Raw genomic sequence first — 13,430 nt, forward strand, 5'->3', positions numbered from 1 at the left:
AGCAGAGTCGAGCGGAGTTCGTAGGCAGGAGAGAAACCTTACAAAGATTCTGTGTGGGATTAAAGTCCCATGTCTTTTAATAAGAAATGAGTTGAAGAGATTCTTTGTGGCTTTATGATTTTTAAAGCTTAAAGAAACCCAGTTCGGACCAACTTTCGCAATCACTGCGGACTCACGCTGTGCAGCCAAACTTTGTTTGAACCCTCAGAGCTTTATTTCAATTTTAGAGGATTTCCCAAATCCAAGACAAAAATCTGTCGACCTTATACTTCATTCATTGCGTTGGTGCAGCCATAGGATTTGGGGATTTCACTATTCATAAACATCATGTACATTGCCTCGAACAAGCTGACACAGAACATATGATACTTTCAGACATATAAGAACATTTAACAGCCTTAAAGGTAATATGTTGAGTTTTAGACCTCTAGCAGTGCTAAAGAGCTGTTTTTTTATTTTATTTTTACGAGTGGGTCCCTTTTGAGTCTGATGCATGTGCACGTTGGTGACACGATACACACACCTGCTAATCACTTTAACACCATTCAGCTGTTCAGGGGTACTAAAGGGTAGTAATCAAGGGTCTCAGGACAGAGGACGTCGTTCACTGCACAGATTGTAAAGCTCACTGAGGTAATGTTGTTTTGATTATAGGCTATATAAACAACATTGATTTGATATTGATTGCAGTGTGTAGAGAAGGGAAGGACTGACGGCTATAAAAACATGAGCTGCATTTATATTATGGGTCCTATTCCACTAATGAGAATAAAAATGCCTCCTGTAACCACCTCAATCAGAACAGACTGATTCAATCCGGCCTGATCAGACTAGATTAAAAGATTCAAAGGTTTATTTATCACATTCCAAAGTACAGCCGCAGTGAAATGAAATGGCAACCACACCGTACACGGTGCAAAAAATAAAATTTAAATAAGAAAATAAACTGAAAAAGAGAATAAAATAACAGACTTAAATTCAAATAGAAAAAACATATACATACATATTCTAAACAAGAATTAGATATAAATAAGAGACAACGATATAAATAATAAATTAGATATAAATAGACAATGACATATTTACGGAAAATTAGAAGACTGTGTGCAAAGTAGCAGAGTGTTTATACATTTTTTGTGATGGATTTTCACTCAGACTGAGAGGGTTCACTGTTTCACCTGTGTTTTCAGCCTTTGTGCTAAGCTAAGCTAACCGCCCGCTGGCTGTAGCTTTAGGCAATATTCAGCATTGACATACACTTATAAGACTGGCATCAATCATCATATCTAACCGTAGCCAAGAAAGTTATTAAGCAGATTACCCAAAATGTTGAAGTATTCCTTTTGTAATTACTGTTTTCCATTCGCTATTTATCCCTTTTCAAAAGCTTTTGTGCTCTCACTTTCCCAGAACTGCACCTCTGATCCGTGAATGGTAGGAGACCTTTGGCTGGAAGCTAATTTATCCTGGCTCGCAGCGAGAGTGCACTTCACACATGCTGGCAGAGAGACGGCTTCGGACATGAAAAAGACAAGGTACATTTTTGAGCAAGGAGGAGAGCTGACAGGAAATGAGGGGAGAGATGGGGAATGCAACAAAAGTCCCCAGCTGGACTTGAACAAGGGACACCGCAATTACAAAAGAGATTTTATATTGACAGAACAAGCAATATAGGAAGTAAAACGGGAATCTTTGTATTAAAGGGTTAATTACAATGAATGCTGCAGGCCTTTTTTTTTCTCATTCAGATTTCTTTGACTAGGAATACAGTGAGTTGTGGCCACACTGTTGTGAGTACTCCCACAACACAAAGCATGTGCGGTATTACACAAATGTACAAACACACAAAAACATTTCAGCACTGTTTGCATTGAAAGGAAGTTTGCAGAAAGTCTCTCATTGTGTGATACGGTTAACTTCCCCCAAGATACAAACACTGGCAGGCACTTTGTTTTATCTGAGCATGGACAATGGGATTTGACCCGCCGGGCCTGACCCGCATTTAAAATCTAAGGGCTCCTTCTTCCACATGTTTAGTCTGCTGGTGGGACTGATTATCAAGAAGCAAAGTTCACCAAGTTACCATAATTACATGAAATCCTGCACTGCGGCCCCTGATTTTCAATTAGCATACATATCTCTCCCTCTTGCTGTGCATGAAGCAATTTCAAAGTGGTATCAGGTGTCTCCGCCGGGCCGACGACCTTGACGTGATCACAGTGTATATTTTGAATATGATAATTCATTCAACCACAATCCTGAACCTAAAGTCTGAGTCTCTACATACAAGCTAAAACATCTGGTCCTGCTATAAGAGCTCGGCTCTCGGGACTTCTTCCGACTGAAACACCCCCAGAAGGCTTCCCCTTTACCTCCATGCCAAGAAAAAATATGACCCAAATCGTCCCTAAACCTCAGCAGAACTGCTGCACATGGACCAGTGTGTGTACAGAATAACTTCTGCATCAATAAAACCTTCACCTCACCAGGTCTAACATGTGTTTTAGAGGGTGTATCGCCTCTTTGTTAGGGTTAGGATGGCAGTGAGGAATTTAAATCTGCCTCATAACACAAAGGGTCAGTGCTGCTCATATGGTGGAGGTCAGAGGTCAGGAGAGGGTCGGGTGCAGGCCATTTGTTCAGTAACCTGTCAGAATGGTATTCTAGAAAGGACATCCAAGCTCAGGCTTTGGCTCAGGAGTAGACTGGCCGTCCACTTATTGACCGGTTGAAACACTTGCTCCCTCTTAGTTACTGTTGCTAGGTCCGACAAGCTTGACAACAAAAACCATGGCGATGCTGGTCTTATTTAGCTGGCTGCCACACTGTTTATTACATGATTCTGGGAGGCAGGCAACTTAGTGTCGCTTCAAGAAGCATGGACTGAAGTACAGCATGGAAGGATATATAATAACATGGCAAACCGAGTCATTCTGGTCTCAACAGAAATGACACGCCTTTTGAGACAACATAACCTAGCCCTTATATTGTAACATTAGCTAGATGGGACTGGATACTATTTGAAGTGTCCGTGAAGATTGTGGCATCAATATAATGTGACTTTACATCGTAGCGCTACCTTTGAGCTACCTTAGTATCGCTTTTACAGATTAGGCAAAAACTTGCATAAACGGGTTTGTTTTAACCAGAAATGGGAAAGTTGACCAAGGTTCATCTGGATGCCAAGCTTGCTCAACTGTTACTGGAGCACAGAGTAAATACGGGCGGGACTTATGAAGGTTCCAGCCCCGACTTCATGCCGACGTGTCCTTGGGCCAGATACTGAACCTTAAATTCCTCCCAATGCTTGTTCCATCCATGTGTGAATGTCTGAGCATGAAGAGATTATGGGTCACTTTAGTTAGGAGGCGCTGTATCGCTCCTGATGAGCAGGTTGGCACCTTGCATAGCAGCCTCTGCAATCACTAGCCCTAGACATGAAAGGAGTCTTCTTAATTAACTCTCTGCAAGAAAGCAAGCAAGGGTATTTCCCAAATTTACTTCAAGAAGCTTAGAATGGACTCACTGGATGTAAATTCACTTTCTTGGATCACCAGTGCAATTCCTTCATCCATCCTGCTTCTTAAGATCTTTTTCTTTTAATCAATGTCAATTTTTTTTTTTTTTAATCCTTATGCCTGTGTGAGCATGTCCCGGCATCAGTCCTGGTACTCTGTTATTACAATTTCCTTATTTCAGCACTCCGCCAACGCAGAGGTGATCAAAGGAGGACCTGGCTGGTTTGCATTCAGTCTCGGCTGCCTGTACTGACATTTAAGACAGTAATGTATGCGCGCCCGAGTGCTTCGGAGCACAAATCAATGCACATCTTAAGTGAAACCTGCAGGAGCGACTCACTTTTCGGAGTCAGTAAGCAGCCAGACAAACATAATGATAGTGGTTTTCCCATAAAACATGATTACTTAAGTCTGGGTTATAATCGACTCATGTTGTTTTAATAAGTCTAGAGGACAGAGAGGGAATCCAGCAAAGCACTTAGCTCACAGAGGAGGAGGATCACTCCTGCGCTTTGCGTGTTTTTAGGAGACGTTTTAACAAAGAGAAAAGAGAAGCGAGACTCAGAGTTACTTTGAGGGCTGCGCAGTGTGTTATGGTGGTGAGTGATGAGTTTACACCCACATCCTCATGAACCACACACACATACAAAAGACCCTGTGGACATGGCTGAGATCACAGCCATGTGAGAGATGTCTACAGCTGCACTTTGAGGTTGTGTGAGAGTGCAGGAGGGTCGGTTGGTGTGGTCTCCTCTTTCTTCCACAGTTTGTGCACTGTTCAAGTACACACTGCTGGGTTCACAGGTGCAGCCGACTCCCATTAAACATTGAGCTCCATAAAGCCGTAAAAGTCTCTTTTTGTTACCAAATAGCTTTCTGTGTTCCTGTGTGATAGATTTCTCACAGCTTAAAGTGCCGGAAGAACAGACAAAATAGTACAGAGGGGGAAAACAAAGGCCAAAAACAAGTATTTAATTCATCTACGATATGTGCGGTCTGTACTAAGGCCCGTTATACCTATAGTAGGTATAATGTTTTTAAAAGAAAATTAGTTCTTGCCCTCAATAAAATGTGAAAAATACACATTCTTTGGGGGACACAAGTTTCCACCTTCTTAGTTTGACAGGTAGGATACTAACATTTGCTACCAGTCCTTGAAGTGGTCCGTTACTCACTCATAGGTAGGACATTTTGACAGAACACTTATTTCTTTCCGCTTCAAGTGCCAGTGGCTACAAAACAGCTGATATTTGTTTTGAAAGAATTTGTCTCTCAGATCTACAGAGCTCCCAAAGGGTCATGGTGAAATTTTTTTTTTTTACTATTTTTGTGTGACCTTGCTATAGTTTTTTCCCTCCACTACGTCTGAGCCGCATAATGGATCAAACACTGTCCTCTTCGGCCTCTCCCGCAGTCTTTTGCTGCTCTTGTCTGGGTCACTCATCCTCGGGAGTCGTTCGATGTCAGACTGTATCTGGCCTCATTACAGGCTGGCTGTTTGCTGCCACAGGGCTGCCCTGCTGCTCCACTGACCAGCCTACCTACAAGCCCAGAGACACTGCAGCTATGAAGAGTCAAAGTGGTCAGTATGTTTACTGTTGGTAACAGTGTGGTAACACATTACATATTGAAAGGTAACGCGAAAGTTGTCCTAAAAATAATCTCGCCATGACCCTTAAAAGGTTCTGTTTAAACCAAAGTATTGGACTAATTCACCTGATGGGCGCACAATATGAAAAGTTAAGAGATCTCCAAATTATCAATCTGTTAATTTAGATCCATGAAAGTCTGTATATAATTTCATAGCAAATCATCTTATTGTTATTGAGATAGTTCGTTCTGGACTAAACTCGTATCCCAACAACCAATATTGCCATCCCAGGAGATTTATTTATTTCAACATATTAACTCTATGCAAAAGTAAGAGATAGATGTGATACAAGACGCTCTTGCGATATTAAATATTGCAGAATATTTACTGAGTTTAGTCTCTCAAATGTGAGGATTTGCAGTTTTCTTCTCTTTATGTCCTTGTTAATTGAATTTCGTTAGTTAAACAAAGCCTGTAATTAAATTAACTTTTGAGCATCTTGTGAGTTGAATAAACATATAAACTCCCTGGTATTTTCTTTCCAAAAATACACTCATCATATGGCAATATTCTCTGATTCAAAACAAATCAGCTGCACAATTTCTCCTTTGGGAATACATTTTATAAGGCATATTATGCATTAGAAATATATATTTGGATTTTTCCTTGTAGCTAATGAAAAACAATTTATCTTGTACAAGGATATTTTGTCCCAAACATTTGAATGCACTCGTCTTTTGTGCACCAGGTTTTTGGCTTTCTTCTCTAAACGCGTCTTAAATCATATGCCATTAACTGATTGGCATACTTCACTAACATCAAGGCTTATTCTGGTCTGTGATGTATCACCTGTCACCAAATGAACATCTAGGAGGTCATAACTATATTAAACCAGGATCTAAATGACCGGAGCTTTGAACTGAAGCAGCAGAGCCTGACAGCTGCCGTGGTAATGTGACATCAAAGACGTGTGCAGCATATGAGCTTCATTAGTGGAGCGCACCGCCAGCAGGGAAAAGAAAAATACTGCTGTTGTTAAACCATAGGAGGATACATGAAGTAACATATGCTCCTACTAAAGGACAGAGAGATATACGTACAGCCAAGAGCGCACACGGTACACTGCTGTCAGGAAGAGAGCATGCTTCCAATGTTCCCAATGACCCCTTCTTCAAGGTGATGTAAAGCATGCAGGAAATGCCTCATGGCGACTTCCTGGTCTGTTTTAGAGCTTTGAGAGAGGAAGAAGTTCAGGAAGGAGAGCTGGAGGATGCAGGAGGCAGACAAGAGGTCAGTGGAAGACAGTAACTGTCATCTTGCCTGCAATACAATGGACATGTTCAGTATTTGCCAAGTGCCAGCTATTTCCCTCAGGAGTTGGTGGGGACCAAAATCCGAGGAGGTGCAGGTTTGGCTTGCTGTTGACTCTAATTTGAAACTAATTTGTCTCCTGTGCAAACAAGTCAGAATGAAACACATCAATATATGAAGAAAGACCGGTGAGCAGTTTGTTAGGTTTTTATTTTAGAGTTGATTTCTCTGGCTGCTATATAACTTCTGAAAACAAAATGATCTCTTTTAATTATTAGTTTAGTCCTTTATGAATCTACAGCACATTAACTTTAGCAACTAGGCAAACTCAACTGACCTGACGTGGAAGGAAAAGCCAAGTTAAGACACAGGATCTAGCAGAAAGATTTACATTCCCATGAAAACATGAAAACCAACAATATGTTTGTTCCTCTCTCAATACTTTAAAACTTTTACCATCTTGTGTGTGGCTTTAGGCCCAAAGCACATTTGTTACAACTTGAGGACTACACATCAGGTGTGCCAGTAGGTATTTACAGCAGGAAGGCAAAGTTTCTCTTTCTTGTTTATATCTTACTGAAATGCTACTTTCTAGGTTGTTGTGTCTTACAGCCTGTTAAGTGTAAGGAGACATGTTGAGTGGAAATGAGACAAATAGACTTGGTATGATTTTGCAATGTTTGTTTTGTAAATGGGATCGACTGTAAGAAATTACAGTGTTCATGTTCACAATGAAGGAACATGTCTCCCTTGGGGTCTTGATTCAATTTGACTCACAAGATGTTCTTGGGAGGATGAAAACACTAACGGTGATATAAATCATCATCATCAAACTGCTCTCCAGATATGTTGAATTCCTGATGATTCATTATTTTCAGAATCTGAGAATGGTGGACACATGGGATCCAAGGACCATTTTGTTGGTTTGTTGAAAATAAAGAATAAAATAAAAAGCAGCCAGTTACAGGCTGTCGAGGCTTTCTAACACTGAAAACAGCTACGAAAGGAATTAACTCTCTTCAGACCAGTAAGAACGTTTTCTAGGTACTGTGGTGTTGCTAAACCTGGGCTTACTGAGCTATAAGGTTAACTGATCGGCTGTAAATTGCCATTGTATAGATCCAGTAGTAGACAGAACATTGTCATTCAATTCATTATATTGTAACGACTTGGCATTACGCTCATGAGACCATTACGTTACCTCATTATACATTTTTGAGGACAGTACAAGGTTTATTACACGTGTCTCACTGTCGCAATGACACTGTTAGATTCTGTGTACACTTAGTAAGTCATGAACTTGTTGCTCCAGGAGAGAACAAGGAGCAGCTCTGTCTTCCACCCTCATGAAGAAACGACCAGGCCTGCAGAGCTGGAAGATCCTGCTGTATCAAACATTGGACCGAGTGACAGTGAAGATCTCAGTTAGCTGTACTTTGTCAGCCTTGTGCCCTGTGAAAACCATGTGGCTGATGTTCTTGGAGCGATCCACGTTTCCTCTGTTAGACAATATCAAATCACTAGTTTTGTACACCACTGTCACATACTTTCCTCCTGAAAAAGACAGTCCCTCCAGAAAAACGTGATTATGCGATCGCATAATTCAATGCATAATCAGCCAAAGTCCACATATTTATGCGGGGGCCGCATTTTTTCAAATATGCCACACTTTCGCCGCATAAATTGCAGATTTCCGCGCAAAATATGCGGGGCTTGCATGATTTCATAATCCACGCATTTTCGTTGCAAAAAAGTCACATAAATCTCAGCAGAAAGTTGAAAAATGTTGCGTTGACTTCACACAAGAGCAGCCATTTTCCCCTGTTGCCATGGGAACGTGATAAAGCGACGTAATTACGCGACGCGAACGTCATCAAAAGCTGCAAACCCCGCGATGAAGCCATGATGAAGCCTGCAAATCAGTCTCAACAGTATGTACATTTACGTTACAGTAAGAGATCGCACTTTGTGCATTGGAAGTACTTATTTTAACAGAGGATGTCTGTTTTGTATAGCTACCTCTGTAAAACAGGAAGCACACATTTTATTTTTTTATATTTCATTTATTCATATTTACAGAAGTTGTAGCATATTCCTTTTGTTAAGCTACAGAACTTGTTTGACTCATCAATTATTTTGTAAGTTTGAGCCATATGTTTATTAAGGTCTGAAATAAAACAAGCTGAGAACTTAAATATTCCCAGCACTTTCTGTGATGTAGTAGGCTGCTTATCATAGGGTAGTAGCCTAGTGAGAACAGGGTGTTGGGGGAATCACTTTTTTTTTCTCTTTTTCATTAAACCGCAGTTTTTGTAAGTTACCGCAATTTTTTTCATTGCATAAAATTGCATAAATATCCCGCATATTCCATCGCATTTTTTAAGAAAATGTGCCGCATAATCAAGGATTTTTGCCCGCAACAATCACAAAAAAAGACAGCAGAGTGAATTAATGAATGAATGAATCCTGTCTTTATTATCAAAATTAAACATCCTACTAATCATATTAGAGGGCTTTACAGAAAACATTAAACACACTGTATATATCTGAGCCTGATCGCATTACTGTTCACACTGTATAATAAACAGTCCTAACATGTTCTGATAAAATCAATGTATCTGAACTAAACTAATTGTCCTGCCACACCTTTGTCTTTTTAAGAGCAGAGATCCAGTCGAGCCACCCCCAGTGACAAATGACCACAATGCCCTTTGTTCTCCCCTGCAGCTGGTCTCATCAGCAAGCCCCTCAGAGGACGTCTGTCTCTATAATCAGCTCACATCTTTGGCCATCATGTACTCTATACTGTGAACTTTTGCACATCCCATGATGAAGAGGTTTGAACAAAACTGTACAGCTTTGTGATTCTAAAACATACTACTAGCTATAGTATTTGTTATAGCATTTCCCTATATTTTTTAAATAATTTTCTTGTTATTATAATTTTTGTGTTCTATGTTCATTTTTTATGCCCAGACACCAACACCAATCCTTCCTCAAAAAAAAGTGGTCATCCATTGAACTTTGTAATAAATGGCTAAACATGAAAGGTTACTGGGTTGATGATAACTGAAATGAAACATTCCAACCTTTTGTGTAGCAAAACAATGCAACTGAGCAATTGTCGATTATATGGGTACATAATACACCCATAGTAGTAATTATTTCAGTTTTTACAATTTTAACACATTGCTATGATGAATTTGCATAGAAACAAATGAAATATATAAGATAAATGGTAAAAAGGGTCTGGACTAAACATTGACGAACAGGGAAATACTGCCCTCTAATTGTTTGATGCAGCTGGCTGGAAATTACAAACAGCACCTTTAACATATTGCCGAATATATTTGTCAAGAGGTAAATTAATGTGAGGAGGAATCTTCTAAGGAGAAGAAGGAAAACAGAAATACAAATGAGGCGTGCATTCAGATGTTTCACATTTGTTAAAGATATTTAAAGGGTTTTGAGTTCTGGGCCCGCTGACCCTGAACACCTGCAGCCTCTCCACTGACTGGTAGTTATTGTACCAGCTGGCCTGAAATGTTTCCTGTGTTTACCACACACACACGCTCACACGCATTGTTGCTCTGTAAATGTTTTGACCCAGGTTTGCATGCACCGTTTCAAAGCCAACCATGCAACTTTAAAATGGGAATGTTTGTTTTTCCAAATCGCAAGCCGGTGCTGGCAATCCTGGGTTCCCACTGTATGATTATCTTATTGACTGACATACTTTCCTTCAGGGCAGCATGCAGTGGCAATTAGGGAATATCTGCTTTTCCCCTAAAGTGTAGATACTAAGCCTGGATGAATGCTGCTCTTTGTGCGACTATTGTTCTCCGGTGAAATTTGAAACTTGATTCAAGTTGACGTGAATTGGTGTACAGTTGCATTAAAGAGCCACCTGATTTTGCAGCCGCGTTAAGTGTCATATCATTCATACTCACACTTGAGGTGGATACTACAGCAGCGGACTGTCCACATTCTGGTGGTCCTTGTGACGGCGGTCCACTTGGCACACAGGTGAGGCGGGAGACGCCCCTGAGACGCGCTGTCAAAAACAACCGTGGAACTTTCTCACACTGTAACCCAGTATTCCCAGGGAAAGGCCTTTGAGAGGGGGATCGTTTCCTCAACAACTGCACCACTTTGCTGTGCCGCTCCCGAGGAAGCCAGGTTCCTGCAGCTCCAGCTGAACAGGGGCCCCTCTACTCTGGCAGGGGCCCATGCAGAGCTGCTCAATGGAGCCTCTCATGTATCAATTACCTGAAATATCAAACAACACGTAAGAGGGCGGTTGACTTGTTTGTTTGACTTCGGTGGTCAGAGAGATTTCTAGCAAAACTCTGAGAAGTGCACGCAGTGAGAAAACGTTTATTTTGAACCCGGAGGATGTGCGAGGGAAGCTGGGTCATTTGTCGTCTGGGTGACTTATCTCTATCGCAATTCATCGCCCGGGAAATTCAATTCTACGCTGAACAATAAAGTCCGACAATAATGAGCAAAGAATAAATCTTGTACAGTTTTCTAAGGTGAAAGAAAGTTCAGCACAGACTGAGTGCGCTGCCCCTGTGAAGATAAAGGACACTGTTGGAGTTTGGTTGGATTTATTTGGATTTTGAGGTGAAGATTTGGCTATAATTTAAGATTTATAATGCGTCATTTTGTTTGGCTACATTTGGGCTGAGACCTGCATTTGTGTCTTATCATGTCACCATCATAGGCAGGATTGTCCAGAAACAATGACTCCTGACAGGGTTTGAAAAGCTGACCCGTCAGGACTCCATAGGCTGTGTGTGAGGCAGGGGGAGCCGCTTTTGTCATGATAACTACGACTCTGAACTTTTGACATGCACACAGGAAAGAGGGTGTTAATGGAAATGAGTGCTTTGTTAAAGTGCCGACGAGGGAGAATCAGCCCAGTTGCCTGAATAAAATGGTGGCATTGTGCTTTACTGCAAACCACAGATTTGTCAAATTTCTGTGTTTCAAAACATTTCCGCAATTAGATTTCATATCAGGGTTGGTTAACACGCGAGCAGCTGAGTGAGAGACCACCGCTCGAGACTTCGTTTCAACATTTGGGAACACAAAACCGCTGGATATTTTTACTAGGCAGCGGGACATTTTCCAGCCATGTTTGTGCCGACAGAATCAGGTATTTTAAACCCAAACATAATCTTTTCCAAAACTGTGGAAGCGTGGAAAGCGGTTTCTGCGCCGAACCCGACTGGTCCATGAACACAGCATCGTCACAAGATAAAATTTTAAATTGAATGTGAAGAAACATTAAGTGTAAAGTTGGACATTTATGCAGATTTACAAGCACATGTGAAAGTAAGAATTAGTTAGACTGACAATAAGACCAGTGTAACGTCATACTGCATCGGCACATGCTCCCTCACCACACCCAGAGACTTCAGAGCTCTGATTTACATGAAAAGCGAGGATCAGTGGAGGGGGTGAAAATGGCAACGTGATCAGTTACCAAACCAAACTCCCTTTTTACTAACCCTGTCTGCCCCCACCCTGGAGACTCTGACCCTGCATTAAAACGCCCTGATTGTCAGCAGGCCGGCCTGCGAGTGCAGCAGCTCTTTGATACCAGCACTGGAGGGTGGGGGGGGTAAAGAGGAGGGGCGGGGAAGTGGTCACAAAAGCCTTCTGTTGCAGTCTGGGAGTGGGGTTACCTGCCCTGCTCTCTGCGGCAGGGTCTAATTTCACACCTTGCATGTGCATGCATACGCATATGCATGCACATGCAATCACAAACCTTTACTCACACGCACCGCTGCTGCAGGGGTTTGAGGGGCGAGGAGTGTGCACGTGGTTCCTCAGGGGACAAATGAGGTTTGTTTGTCAAGCATTCAGAGCGCGACACCAGGACAAAAGCAGCCACATATCCAAAGTACTATGTGACAGATAGTCATTGTTCTCTGGGAAGTGACATAGACCAGCCGCTGGAAAGAGACAGGGATGCTTCCTGCTTGGTAAAGGTTTTTTTTTTTTTTTTTGCCAGTGTGAACTAGGTCTCGGTCTAGGTGGGAACGCATTTAGCAGCCAGTTCCACAGCACAGCGCTTTTTTTTCATCAGCACTGAAAAACAGACCAGAGGGTTCACATAAAAATGCAGAATAAAAGCTCTCTCAAAAAAAGAAAAAAGTATATAAATGGTCTCCATGACAAAACACACAGATGTTTCATGAACAGTGAGTTATAACAGATTAGACCTGAGATCTGGACAGTAGGCCAACAACGTCGGATATCTATGGACCAAAAAAAAGTGACAGTCTTATAATAGCACGACAACGTTCAACTGCAAAGAGCGTGAGATAGAAGTGTGTCTGCTAGTGAGGGAGTGGCGGGAGAGGAAACAAACCTAGAGTTACATCGACAGGAGGTCAGAGAAGTCTAGCGGCTCCAAGACATAAAAGAGTCACCTCAGGAAACAAAAGCTTCAAAAGGTACATGATCTACAAGAGGCTGTGAGGCAGGGCCCTCCCTGTTCCTCAGACAAACTCAGTGTGATAATATGCCACATGGTTAATGTTAGGCTACTTGTCAGAACTGTATCTGGTCTCTGATCGCACCCAATAATCTCATTTTAATATTCCCCAGAAAGTATTTTAATAACTCTCAGATTAGTTAGCTCCACCCTGCTGGAAAAAAAACCGCATAGACCAGCAAGACCATCATGTGTGTTGGTGCTGGTCTATGCTGGTTTTTCCAGCAGGCACTGTGCTTCACATGTGGATGAAACAAGGTATCACCAGTACAAAATAATACAAATAATACAAATATTAACTACTAATATGATGTACAAAACAGTAACTGATTTAGTAAACAAGCGCAGTCAAACGCACCAGTTCTCCAACAGTGGTTTCAGAGCAAGCTACTTAGAATGCAGCATTAGCATTGGCTCCAGACAGCTAATGTTTTTGGCTAGCTTGGTTAGCAGTGGATAAGAAATAGAAAAACTTAAATTCTACAAGCTAAATCACAAAACA

This window comes from Sparus aurata, chromosome 15 (assembly GCF_900880675.1).
Source record: "Sparus aurata chromosome 15, fSpaAur1.1, whole genome shotgun sequence".
In the NCBI taxonomy this organism is placed as follows: domain Eukaryota; kingdom Metazoa; phylum Chordata; class Actinopteri; order Spariformes; family Sparidae; genus Sparus; species Sparus aurata.